Below are 15,284 nucleotides of genomic sequence, written 5' to 3' on the forward strand. Positions count from 1 at the left end.
TAGCCAGATACCAGAGGTTGAGCCTTGAAGGACACAGTAACAGCAGTGAAAACACATCAATATCATCTGAGATAAGAGGAGAGGACTAGGTCACCGAGCTGACAAACAACTCTCTGGGAATGAGAAAACCATTTGGATGTTTGGTCATTTAGAAAATAAAAATTAATTTTCTGTGTTTCTTTTGTATAATGTGATATTTTACACACACACACACACACACACACACACACACACACACACACACACACACACACACACACACACACACACACACACACACACACACACACACACACACACACACACACACACACACACACACACACACACACACACACACACACACACACACACACACACACACACACACACACACACACACACACACACACACACACACACACACACACACACGTATAACTAACGAGGGAACACACAATTCAGTCTCATCCAAAATCCTATTTTCCCTAACCCCTAACTCTAAACCTAACCTAAACAATTACCCGAACCTTAACCTTCCCCCAAAAACCTAACCTTAACACTAATCCTAGCTCCTAACCCTAAAACGAACCCTAGCTCCTAACTCCAACCCTAAACTTAAATTATATCCTTAACACTAAAATTCCTATAAATATCCTTTGACCTTGTGGGGACAAGTGATGGAAAAAGTTCCCATCATACTTGAGTAAAGTATAGATAACTTTTGTTATTTATTTAACTTGGAAAGTAAGTTAAGAAGAAATTCTTATTTACAAGGACAGCCTACCAGGGAACAGTGGGTTAACTGCCTTGTTCAGGGGAAGAATGCCAGACTTTTACCTTGTCAGCTCAGGGATTCGATCCAGCATCCTTTCAGTTACTGGCCCAACGCTATAACCACTAGGCTACCTGCTGCTAGGGTACCTACCTTAGTAGGAAGTTACTCAAGTAAAAGTGAAAGTCACCCAGTAAAATACTGCTTGAGTAAAAGTCTACAAGTATTTGGTTCTAAATATACTTAAGTATCAAAAGTAAATGTAATTGCTAAAATATAGTTAACTATCAAAAGTAAAAGTATAAATCATTTCAAATTCCTTATATATATTAATTTAATTTGAGTCTGCCAGATAGAGGCAGTAGGGATGACCATGTGTTCTCTTGATAAGTGTGTAAATTGGACCCTTTTCCTGTCCTGTTAAGCATTCATAATATACTTTTGGATGTCAGGGAAAATGTATGGAGTAAAAAGTACAATATATTTTTAGTAATGTAGTGAAGTAAAAGTTGTAAAAAATATAAATAGTAAAGTAAAGTACAGATACCCAAAAAAACTACTTGAATACTACTTTAAAGTATTTTTACTTAAGTACTTTACACCACTGGTGGGGCCAAAAAATATGTCCCCAGTTGGTCAACATTTTTTTGGTTTACTTCTGGTCCCCACAAGAATTCAGTACCAGTCAAAAGTTTGGACACACCAACTCATTCAAGGGTTTTTCTTTATTTTATAATTTTCTACATTGTAGAACAATAGTGAAGACATCAACACTATGAAATAACACATATGGAATCAAGTAGCAACCAAAAAAGTGTTAAACAATTAAAAATATATTTTATATTTGAGATTCTTCAAAGTAGCCACCTTTTGCCTTGATGACAGCTTTGCCCACTCTTGGCATTCTCTCAACCATCTTCACATGGAATGCTTTTCCAACAGTGTTGAAGGAATCCCACATATGCTGAGCAAATGTTGGCTGCTTTTCCTTCACTCCAATTCATCCTAAACCATCTCAATTGGGTTGAGGTCGGGTGATTGTGGAAGCCAGGTCATCTGATGCAGCACTCCATCACTCTCCTTCTTGGTCAAATAGCCCTTACACAGCCTGGAGGTGTGTTGAGTCATTGTCTCGTTGAAAAACAAATGATAGTCCCACTAAGCGCAAACCAGATGGGATGGCGTATCGCTGCAGAATGCTGTGGTAGCCATGCTGGTTAAGTGTGCCTTGAATTCTAAATAAATCACTGACAGTGTCACCAGCAAAGCACCATCACACCATCACACCTAATTTGGATTCATCAGATCAAAGGATAGATTTTCACCGGTCTAAGGTCAATTGCTCGTGTTTCTTGGCCCAAGCAAGTCTCATCTTCTTATTGGTTTCTTTGCAGCAATTTGACCATGAAGGTCTGATTCACACAGTTTCCTCTGAACAGTTGATGTTGAGATGTGTCTGTTACTTGAACTCCGTGAAGCATTTATTTGTGCATTCTGAGGTGCAGTTAACTCTAGGTAACTCTGGTAACTCTGGGTCTTCCTTTCTAGTTGCGGTCCTCATGAGAGCCAGTTTCTTCATAGCGCTTGATGGCTTTTGCGACTGCACTTGAAGAGACTTTCAAAGTCCTTGACATTTTCCGGAATGACTGACCTTCATGACTTGAAGGAATGAAGGACTGTCGTTTCTGTTTGATATTTGAGCTGTTCTTGCCATAACATGGACTTGGTCTTTTACCAAATAGGGCTATCTTCTGTATACCACCCATACCTTGTCACAACTTAACTGATTGTCTCAAACTCATTAAGAAGGAAAGAAATTCCACAAATGAACTTTTAACAAGTCACACTTGTTAATTGAAATGCATTCGAGGTGACTACCTCATGATGCTGGTTGAGAGAATGCCAAGACTTAGCTAAGCAGTCAAAGGCAAAAGGTGGCTACTTTGAAGAATCTCAAATATATTTGTTTTACACTTTTTTGGTTACTACATGATTCCATGTCTTATTTCATAGTTTTGATATCTTTACTATTATTCTACAATGTAGAAAATAGTAAAAAATAAAGTACACCCCTGAAATGAGTAGACTGGAACCGTATGTTCTCAGAACGTTAGTTGACCTATCCAAACTTTTGACTGGTACTGCAGTTAAACATGTTCACACACACACACACACACACACACACACACACACACACACACACACACACACACACACACACACACACACACACACACACACACACACACACACACACACACACACACACACACACACACACACACACACACACACACACACACACACACACACACACACACACACACACACACACACACACACACACACGAAGCTGTGTTAGTTCCTGTGCTAATTGATGTTGAGGAAACAGTTGACAGACATTCCGTGTGTCAGAGCAGGAACTTCCCTCTTTTAGTTTGTCATTGAGGCCTGTTGGAGGGTTAACAGATTACTTATTCACGGGCCTACATCCATCAACCATCAGCTTCCATACATCTCAACTACACTCATGTACTGAGGTCACTGGAAAACCCATACACTACACTAGAGTCAATAGACAATTACACTCTCGTTCTCATGAACTATTGATTATGAACAGAAGAATGTTACCCATAATCATTCATGATGTTGAATCATGCGTTTAGAGTATTATTTAACAAAGTAATACATTCAAACTCAAATAATGACAAAATACATCTTCATTTCAATTGACACAGTCATAGAGATGGAAAAGCAGAATCGATAATTCAGTTGTATTACACCAGAAAGTGTACATAAGTTGAAAAGCATCAAGGAATCATCTGTGCCATTTATTGTGTCATGTTAACGTATTAAAAACAAAAAAAATCTATATTTCACATCCTTCAACTCTCAGCAATCCCAAACAACAACATTTGGGGAAATGACAATGACAAGTGGAATCAGCAGGAGTGTCTTCGTGGTAATTATCAATTAGTGGATATTGCAACTATTGAATCTGAATTCGGTGAATTACTATCATAACCCAAAATATATCAACCAAAGATTCTCCTGTTCCTATAAAGAATTGTACACCTCTGATTGTAAATTCACACCAAACCAGATTGAGTCAATTTTAAAAATGTTAGAACTCATCTTCACTCAACCGGCTTGCTGGGAGCCCACATCACTCTCCATGAACTCAAAAGGGCATTGGATAACATAAATAAAGGCACATCACCTGGTTGGGATGGTATTCCTCCTGAGGTCTGTTTAAGATTTTGGAACAATTAGGTTCACTGTTACTGTAAATGATTAACACAGCCGTTCACAACGGTTCATTTGGAAGGGATGTAAATACGGCACTAATTTAGTTTTTATAAGATTTGGTGCAACCAATTACCTTCAGAAGTGACATAATTAGTTAAATAAAGTCCACCTGTGTGCAATCTAAGTGTCACATGATCAGTATACATACAACTGTTCTGAAAGGCCCCAGAGTCTGCAACACCACTAAGAAAGGGGCACCACCAAGCAAGTGGCACCATGAAGACCAAGGAGCTCTCCAAACAAGTCAGGGACAAAGTTGTGGAGAAGTACAGATTAGGGTTGGGTTATAAAAAAATATCTGAAACATTGAACATCCCACAGAGCACCATTAAATTCATTATTAAAACATTTAAAAACCTAATCCTGCCAAGAGAGGGCCACCCACCGAAACTCACAGACCAGGCAAGGAGGGCATTAATCAGAGAGGCAACAAAGAGACCAAAGATAACACTGAAGGAGCTGCAAAGGTCCACAGCGGAGATTGGAGTATCTGTCCATAGGACCATTTTAAGCCATACACTCCACAGAGCTGGGATTTACGGAAGAGTGGCCAGAAAAACGCCATTGCTTAAAGAAAAATAAGCAAACACGTTTGGTGTTCGTCAAAAGGCATGTGGGAGACTCCCCAAACATATGGAAGAAGGTACTCTGTTCATATGAGACTAAAAATTAGATTTTTGGCCATCAAGGAAAACGCTATGTCTGGTGCCACCCCAAAACCTCTCATGACCCCGAGAACACCATCCCCACGGTGAAGCATGCTGGTGGCAGCATCATGCTGTGGGGATGTTTTTCATCGACAGGGACTGGCAAACTGGTCAGAATTGAAGGAATGATGGATGGCGCTAAATACAGGGAAATGCTTGAGGGAAGCCTTTTTCAGTCTTCCAGAGATTTGAGACTGGGACGGAGGTTCATCTTCCAGCAGGACAATGACCCTAAGCATACTGCTAAAGCAATACTTGAGTGGTTTAAGGGGAAACATTTAAATGTCTTGGAATGGCCCAGACCTCAATCCAATTGAGAATCTGTGGTATGACTTAAAGATTGCTGAACACCAGTGGAACCAATCCAACTTGAAGGAGCTGGAGCAGTTTTGCCTTGAAGAATGGGCAAACATCCCAGTGGCTAGATGTGCCAAGCTTATAGAGACATACCCCAAGAGACTTGCAGCTGTAATTATTGCAAAGGGTGGCTCTACAAAGTATTGACTTTGGGGGGGGGGTGGGGGGGGGGTTTGGGTAAACAGTTATGCACGCTCAAGTCTGTTTTTTTGTCTTATTTCTTGTTTGTTTCACTATAAAAAAATATTTTATATATGTTGTGTAAATCAAATGATACAAACCCCCCCAAAAATACATTTTAAATCCAGATTGTAAGGCAACAAAATAGGAAAAATGCCAAGGGGGTGAATACTATCGCAAGCCACTGTACATGCTCTGTTCCGTTAAGAATAACAAGAAATAGCAGGCAAGGTGACAGTGGTGTAAAGTACTTAAGTAAAACTACTTTAAAGTGCTACTTAAGTAGTTGTTTTGGGTATCTTTACTTCACTACATTCATGAAGAAAATAATGTACTTTTTACTGTATACATTTTCCCTGACACACAAAGGTACTTGATACATTTTGAATGCATAGCAGGACAGGAAAATGGTCCAATTGACACACTTATCAAGAGAACATCCCTGGTCATCTCTACTGCCTCTGATCTGGCAGACTCACTTAACTTTATTTCTAAATGATGTCTGAGTGTTGGAGTGTACCCCTGGCCATCTGTAGATTTTAAAAAAAGAAAAGAAAATGGTGCCATCTGGTTTGCTTAATATAAGGAATTTGAAAGAATTTATACTTTTACTTTTGATACTGAAGTATATTTTAGCAATTACATTTACTTTTGATACTTGAGTATATTTAAAACCAAATACTTTTAGACTTTTACTCAAGTAGTATTTTACTGGGTTACTTTTACTTGAGTAAGGTTATCAGACCTCAGGATAACAGTTCAATGTAACAAACGTTTATTACAAAAACAGGGGGCAGGCAAACGACAGGTCAAGGGCAGGCAGAGGTCAGTAATCCAGAGCAGAGTCTGAAAGGTACAGAATGGCAAGCAGGCTCAGGGTCAGGGCAGGCAGAGGTCAGTAATCCAGAGCAGAGTCTGAAAGGTACAGAATGGCAAGCAGGCTCAGGGTCAGGGCAGGCAGAGGTCAGTAATCCAGAGCAGAGTCTGAAAGGTACAGAATGGCAAGCAGGCTCAGGGTCAGGGCAGGCAGAGGTCAGCAATCCAGAGCAGAGTCTGAAAGGTACAGAATGGCAGGCAGGCTCAGGGTCAGGGCAGGCAGAGGTCAGTAATCCAGAGCAGAGTCCAAAATGTACAGAATGGCAAGCAGAATCAGGGTCAGGGCAGGCAGAGGTCAGTAATCCAGAGCAGAGTCCAAAAGGTACAGAATGGCAAGCAGAATCAGGGTCAGGGCAGGCAGAGGTCAGTAATCCAGAGCAGAGTCCAAAAGGTACAGAATGGCAAGCAGGCTCAGGGTCAGGGCAGGCAGAGGTCAGTAATCCAGAGCAGAGTCCAAAAGGTACAGAACGGCAGGCAGGCTCAGGGTCAGGGCAGGCAGAGGTCAGTAATCCAGAGCAGAGTCCAAAATGTACAGAATGGCAAGCAGAATCAGGGTCAGGGCAGGCAGAGGTCAGTAATCCAGAGCAGAGTCCAAAAGGTACAGAATGGCAAGCAGAATCAGGGTCAGGGCAGGCAGAGGTCAGTAATCCAGAGCAGAGTCCAAAAGGTACAGAATGGCAAGCAGAATCAGGGCCAGGGCAGGCAGAGGTCAGTAATCCAGAGCAGAGTCCAAAAGGTACAGAATGGCAAGCAGAATCAGGGTCAGGGCAGGCAGAGGTCAGTAATCCAGAGCAGAGTCCAAAAGGTACAGAATGGTAAGCAGAATCAGGGCCAGGGCAGGCAGAGGTCAGTAATCCAGAGCAGAGTCCAAAAGGTACAGAATGGCAAGCAGAATCAGGGTCAGGGCAGGCAGAGGTCAGTAATCCAGAGCAGAGTCCAAAAGGTACAGAATGGCAAGCAGAATCAGGGCCAGGGCAGGCAGAGGTCAGTAATCCAGAGCAGAGTCCAAAAGGTACAGAATGGCAAGCAGAATCAGGGCCAGGGCAGACAGAGGTCAGTAATCCAGGGCAGTATCACAAGGTACAGAATGGCAGGCAGGCTCAGGGTCAGGGCAGGAAGAATGTTCAAAACTGGGAAAACTAGAAAACAGGGACTATAGTGAAAACAGGAGTATGGGAAAAACGCTGGTAGGCTTGACGAGACTAGACGAACTGGCAACAGCCAAACAGAGAACACAGGTAAAAATACACAGTGGATAACGGGGCAGATGGGTGACACCTGGAGGGGGTTGAGACAAGCACAAAAACAGGTGAAACAGATCAGGGTGTGACAAAGGTATCTTTACATTTACTCAAGTATTTCTTGTCTACCACTTCTGGAAATTGGGATCAAATCCGTAGTGCGGTTTCAAAATGTATATGGATAGGTAAGCGAGCCTCGATAAAATTAACAAACTATGGTGTCTCCTATTGTTCTGGAATGCGTGGTCTTCACTGATATATCCCATAAACAATGTGTATTTCACTTTGGTCCTATTATTGCACATACAATTTCTAGTTGGTGCAAAATTGAAAAACAACGTAACTGGGAATCAAAATGTCTTTCCCATACTCCAATACTTCACAATAACGCCTTGCAATCTGGACATAGCTGCGGGAGGTAGGGGTGCTGAGGGTGCTGCAGCCCCACCTGATGAATTGAATTACCTGCCGTGGAATGTGGAATCCGTACCCTTGCCAATATCATGGACACTAACGGTTCCAAGACTTAACAGGCACATATACATTACCATGCACCTCTTTTTTTCTATATATACAATTTAGGTAATCTATGCTGGCCTATTAAGTCCCTTGGGAAACCCAACTACTGAACCATCCAATGATGTGATGTATAAATCAATTATCTGGCTCCCGAAAGCACTAATCTCTATAATATATAAACAACTTTTGGAAAGCTCATATTCTGAGCTAGCCATTAAAAAAGTATGGTTAACAGATCTAAGTATGGACAGATATGACCTTGGCATCCCGTAATCCAAACCATCCACTTGAACATTTTAAGTTTGTTCACTGACTGTATTTAACACCAAGGAAACGTTCTGCAATGAGATTGGCCCCAACTCCCAACTGTTCACTGTGTCCCCTGAATCAGGTAGGCACATTCCCTCACATGATGCGAGAGTGCCCTGCAGTTAAATGCTTCTGGGGCAAAGTTATACAATTCATTTATAAGTGCATGAATATAAATATTCAATGCTTTGCATTTATTATGTTAATTAACAATGATACAGTGCCTTCAGAAAGTGTTCACACCCCTTGATTTATTCCACATTTTGTTGTGTTACAACCTGAATTCTTAATTGATTAACTTGTTTTGTTTTTCTCACCCATCTAAACACAATAACCCATAATGACAAAGTAAAAACATGTTTTTAGACATTTTTGCAATATTAATGAAAATTAAAAACAGAAATATCTAATTTACATAAGTTCTCACACCCCTGTGTCAATAATTTGTAGAAACACTTTTGGCAGCGATTACCACTGTGAGTCTTTCTGGGTAAGTCTCTAAGAGCTTTCCACACCTGGATTGTGCAACCTTTGCCCATTATTGTTTTCAAAATTCTTCAATCTCAAATTGGTTGTTGATCATTGCTAGACAACCATTTTCAGGTCTTGACATAGATTTTCAAGTAGATTTAATTCAAAGTTGTAATTCGACCACTCAGGAACATTCACTGTCTTTGTATGCAACTCCAGTGTAGAATTTGGCGTTGTGTTTTAGGTTATTGTCCTTCTGAAAGGTGAATTCATCTTCCAGTGTCTGGTGGAAAGCAGACTGAACAAGGTTTTCCTCTAGGATTTCTCCTGTGCTTAGCTCCATTCCGTTTCTATTTCACACCTTAAAACCTTCCCAGTCCTTACCAATTACACGCATACCAATAACATGATGCAGCCACCACTATGCTTGAAAATATGGAGAGTGGTACTCAGTAATGTGTTGTATTGGATTTGCCCCAAATGTAAAACTTTGTATTCAGGACAAAAAGTCAATTGCTTTACCACATTTTTTGCAGTATTAATAAAAATGCAACAGTGCCCTGTTGCAAGCAGGATGCATGTTTTGGAATATTTTTATTTTGTACAGCAGGGATCATCAACTAGATTCAACCACGGGCCGATTTTGTTCTTGGGTGGATGGTCGGGGGCTGGAACATAATTACAAATCATTTGTAGACTGAACATTGATGGCAAGAAGCTCAAACAGATAAAATACAGATAAAATGTTTGACTAAATGATAATAATTGTAAATCCTGCTTACATTTTTATATATGATCACGTGTGAGAATAATTGGGAACAGATTTTTTAAATTAAAATAACTTGAAGCGGTTTTCCTGGTGTTTTTACAGTATTTTATGTCCCAAAAACAACATACATTTTAATAAAAACCAACCGCGGAATGAGACCATATATCACCCCTGTTAAGCTCCACAAATTTGACCCTAATATCCCTGACCTGTGTGTTAAATGTAACACGCAAGGTACCTTGTATCATTGCCTGTGGGAATGTGCTGAGATACAAAAGTTTTGGAGCTCAGTACTGCGCTATATCTCCGAGATTACTTTTTCCCCAATACAACTAATCCCTAAACTTTGCATCCTAAATCTTTACCCAGAGAATATCTCGTTACAAGCTAGATGTTAATTTGCTCTCCACTGGAAGTATGTTAGTTCCTCCTCACTTGGTTATTGGTTAAAATAATTAATGTCAAGCCTGGCTCTTGAAAAAGAAAGCCCCAGAGTTTCATGATATTTGGGATCAGTTTTGTGAGTTTTTGCAAACTGGTGATATTGTAGAAGCATTGGAATTGTAAATCTGTATATTTTCAATTTTTTAGGTGAATATTGGCTATAGTCAAAGTGTAATCTGCATTATTATTCTTTTTATGTATTTTTATTATTGGAAATGTGAGAACTTTATTATTGTATTTTTGTGACTGTTTGGTCTCTGTGGGTGGGGGGAGGGTATGTGTGAAGCAAAAAACAATATTTCTGTAGTTGTTGATTTTGCAACTAATAAAGCTGGTTGAGAGAATGCCAAGAGTCTGCAACGCAGTCATCAAGGCAAAGGGTGGCTACTTTGAAGAATCACAAATATAAAACATATTTTGACTGTCATTCTCTTTGCTTATTTGAGCTGTTCTTGCCATAATATGGACTTGGTACTTTACCAAATAGGGCTATCTTCTGTATATCACCCCTACCTTGTCACAACTTAACTGATTGGCTCAAACTCATTAAGAGGGAAAGAAACTCCACAAATTAACTTTTACCAAGTCACACCTGTTAATTGAAATGCATTCGAGGTGACTACCTTATGAAGCTGGTTGAGAGAATGCCAAGAGTTAGCTAAGCAGTCATCAAGGCAAAGGGTGGCTACTTTGAAGAATCTCAAATATAAAATATATTTTGATTTGTTTAACACTTTTTTTGTTTTTTGTTATTTTGTAGTTTTGATGTTTTCCCTATTATTCTACAATGTAGAAAATAGTAAAAATAAAGAAACCCCCGAAATGAGTAGACTGGAACCGTATGTTCTCAGAACGTTAGTTGACCTGCAGGCCGCCAGTTGGGGAAGCCTGCAGTACAGGCTTCCTTCTTTTCAGTTTGTCAATTAGGTTAGTATTGTGGAGTAACTATAATGTTGTTGATCCATCCTCAGTGTTCTACTATCACAGCCATTAAACTGTAACTGTTTTAAAGTTACCATAGGCCTCATGGTAAACTCCCTGAACGGTTTCCTTCCTCTCCGGCAATTGAGTTAGGAAGGTTGCCTGTATCTTTGTAGTGACTGGGTGTATTGATACACCATCCAAAGTGTAATAAATAACTTCACTATGCTCAAAGGGATGTCAGCTTTTTAGGTGCCCTTCTTTGCAAGGCATGGTAAAACCTCCCTGGTCTTTGTGGTTGAATCTGTGTTTGAAATTCACTGCCCGACTGAGGGACCTTATAGATAATTGTATGTGTCGGGTACAGAGATGAGGTAGTCATTATAAAATCATGTTAAACACTATTATTGCACACAGAGCGAGTACATGAAACTTATTACGTGACTTGTTAAGCACATTTTTATTTAGGCTTGCCGTAACAAAGTGGCTTAATACTTATTGATTCAAGACATTTCAGTGTTTAATTTCTAATAAATTAGTAAACATTTCTAAAAAAACATAATTGCACTTTGACATTATGGGGTATTGTGTGAAGACCCGTGACAATAAATCAAAATGTAATCAATTTTAAATTCAGGCTGTAACACAACAAAATGAGGAAAAAGTCAAGGGGTGTGAATACTTTTTGAAGGCACTGTAACTCCTTCAACCAACCAGAGACGATAACTGCTAGCACGCTGCTGCAAAAAAGATGTTGGCTCTTAGATGGCAATCACCTCACTCTCTCCCAATATACCAGTAGATACAGTTACAGTACTATTAGAAGTTATGACATTAGAATTATCAACAGAGAGAATGAATGGTGCTGGTCAAGGCACAATTAAGACCTGGTCAAATATACTTTACTCCGTGAAGAATAATCTTGGCTAAAGCCCAACACTTAAGTGATAATGCTAGAGAAACCGGTGTTTGGAGGATATATTGGCACAGGTGTTGTTAGGCCTGAGACTAAGTCGAGGGCAGGCAAACCTTGCCAATATATCCTCCAAACACCGGCTTCGAGGGAATTATCACTTTTATGCAATGTGTTACTAACATATTCAAAATAATGATTGACATATTTTAATTAAAAACTTTATTTTCATGAATTTATTTATACAATTTCATCCTTCCACAAGATATTGTCCCAACATAAATCTAGGGTTGCTACCCAAGCCGGCTGGTCGTTTGTTCTATCTGTTCGGTTGCTAGAGACGCGACCCAGTCGCTCAGTATTTTTAGTTCTGTATCTATGGACGCGACCCAGTCGTTCATTCTAAATGTTCAATTGCCATACTGGCTGGCAACGCTTTTATCCCTTGCTTGCTAGCTTGCCAACTATTGCTAATTTACAGTCATGTCAAATAAATGTAGCCAGAGTAACAGCAAGGTAGCTGCATTTGTATTTGTTTAAACTGTTTTCTAGTGACATTTATTTGGGCACATCCATAACAATGAGCTAATGAGGTGCGATTTTGCCTGGCATAGAACATGTTCTCACTCGTCAGAACACTGCTGTTCAGAGGAGCTAGTCAACAACACAGCAAACACAATCACTTCAAACTGAAGCTGGAAAGACTGCAAACTGGCTGCATTTCATTTTGTTTAACCTTTTTCAATTGACATTTCTTTGTATATATCCATAAAAATAATGCCAGCTAATTCATGATTTAGACTGGCTGAGAAACGCTACCTGTCTGTCTGTCTGTCTGTCTGTCTGTCTGTCTGTCTGTCTCGTCCCGACTCTATAAACATTCATTAATATAGGACAGCTGGAGATGGAATTTGAATATTGAAACAATTTCGCAAATGTCAGAGAGACAGACAGCAAAGTTTATACAAATCTCCGCTGTTGAAAACTAAATGTTAGTGCAAAAGAAATGTGAGATAATGTCTAGATGCTTTTTAGAATGGAGATCAAGTTTATAAATTGCTTGGCTTGGCTGATGATACAAGTGGATTGCGCAGTCAGATGGAACAGAGAAAATATGCATTTTAACGTCATATATTTAGCTGGTGGTAACTTGTGGAATAGACACTGGCTGGAATTCGGTTTTAACCCATCAGCATTCAGGATTAAACCCACCCATTGTATAAATACAAATAAACAACCCATAAGGCCCAACAGACAAACAAACAAACATATACAGTACATATATACATACGTGTATACAGTCAGGTCCAGAAATATTTGGACATTGACCACGTTACTTTTATTTTATTTGAAATTAAATAATGAATATGTGTCACGTTCCTGACCTGTTTTCCATTGTTTTTTTATGTGTTTAGTTGGTCAGGGCGTGAGTTGGGGTGGGCATTCTATGTTATGTGTTTCTATGTTGGGTTAAATGTGTTGCCTGATATGGTTCTCAATTAGAGGCAGGTGTTTGACGTTTCCTCTGATTGAGAACCATATTAAGGTAGGCTGTTCTCACTGTTTGTTTGTGGGTGATTGTTCCTGTGTCTGTGTCTACCGCACGGGACTGGTTCGTGGTTTCGTTCGTTTCTGTAGTCTGTACCTGTTCGTGCGTTCTTCGTGTATATGTAAGTTCTCAAGTTCAGGTCTGTCTACGTCGTTTGTTGTTTTGTAGTTTGTTTAAGAGTTTTACCGTCTTCGTCTGTCTGTAAATAAATTCATTATGTCTTCATTCAACGCTGCGTTTTGGTCCGACCCTTACTCCTCCTCCTCATCCGAGGAGGAGGCATTAGACAGCCGTTACAATATGAGCTGAAAGTGCAGACCTTCAGCTTTAATTTAATGGTATTTACATCAAAATCAGGTGAACAGTGTAGGAATTACAGCTTTTTAATACAGTATATGCGGTCCCCCCCCTTTTTAAGGGACCAAAAGTAATTGGACAATTGGCTGCTCAGCTGTTCCATGGCCAGGTGTGTGTTATTGCCTCATTAGTTCATTTACAAGTAAGCAAATAAAAGGTCTAGAGTTTATTTTTTCAAGTGTGGCATTTGCATTTGGAATCTGTTACTGTTAAACCTCAATCTGAAGTCCAAAGCGTTGTCACTGCCAGTGAAGCAAGCCATCATTAGGCTGAAAAATCTAAACAAACCCATCAGAGAGAGAGCAAAAACATGAGGTGTGGCCAAATCAACTATTTGGTACATTCTTAAAAAGAAAGAATGCACTGGTGAGCTCAGGAACACCAAAAGGCCCGGAAGACCACGGAAAACAACTGTGGTGGATGACAGATGAATTCTTTCCCTGGTGAAGAAAAACCCCTTCACAACAGTTGGCCAGATCAAGAACACCCTCCAGGAGGTAGGCGTATCAGTGTCAAAGTCAACAATCAAGAGTAGACTTCAGAGTAAATACAGAGGGTTTACCACAATATGTTAACCACTGGTAAACCTCATAAACAGGAAGACCAGATTAGAGTTGGCCAAAAAAACATCTAAAAAAGACTGTACAGGTCAGGAACAACGTCCTATGGACATGAGACAAAGATCAACTAGTACCAGAATGATGGGAAGAGAAGAGAATGGAGAAGGGAAGGAACTGCTCATGATCCGAAGCATACCACATCTGTGAAGCATGGTGGAGGTAGTGTTATGGCGTGGGCATATATGGCTGCCAATGGAACTGGTTCCCTTGTATTTATTGCTGATGTGACTTCTGACAAAAGCAGCAGGATGAATTCTGAAGTGTTTAGGGCTATAATATCGTCTCAGATTCAGCCAAATACTTCAAAACATTGTGAAGCGCTTCACAGTGCAGATGGACAATGACAATTCCTTTCAAATCCATTGTGGCGGCGTACAGAGCTAAAATGATGCAAATTGTGTCATTGTCCAAATACCTATGGACCTGACTGTATATAGACAGTGTACAAAACATTATGAACACCTGCTCTTTCCATGAGAAGGACTGACCAGGTGAAAGCTTTGATCCCTTATTGATGTCACTTGTTAAATCCACTTCAATCCGTGTAGATGAAGGCGAGGAGACAGGTTAAAGGATTTTAAAGCCTCGAGACAATTGAGACATGGGTTGTGTATGTGTGCCTGACAGAAGATTTAAGTGCCTTTATTGGGGCATGGTAGTTTGTGCCAGGTGCACCACTTTGTGACTGAGTAGCAACCCTAGTTGCTAGGGGGGTGAGAAGGGAGGGAATTGCATGGAGACATGTTGACTTGGTGGGGTTGCGGGAATGGGATGGGAGGTTGGAGGTGGAGGTCCACGTCTTGTCCTGTTTATGCTGAATTTATTATAAAATCTGTATGTATTTCTTACAGTTTTTCTTCTTTTGAAGAAACTACAAGTCCAAAAAAACTGCCAGTCTACGGGTACTAGTTTAAAAATGGATAATGTACCTGTAACCGCCCCAACAATAAGAAACAGGCACAGCAGTAAGGTTTATGTGAAGCTGGAG

This window comes from Salvelinus fontinalis, chromosome 13, assembly GCF_029448725.1.
Source record: "Salvelinus fontinalis isolate EN_2023a chromosome 13, ASM2944872v1, whole genome shotgun sequence".
In the NCBI taxonomy this organism is placed as follows: domain Eukaryota; kingdom Metazoa; phylum Chordata; class Actinopteri; order Salmoniformes; family Salmonidae; genus Salvelinus; species Salvelinus fontinalis.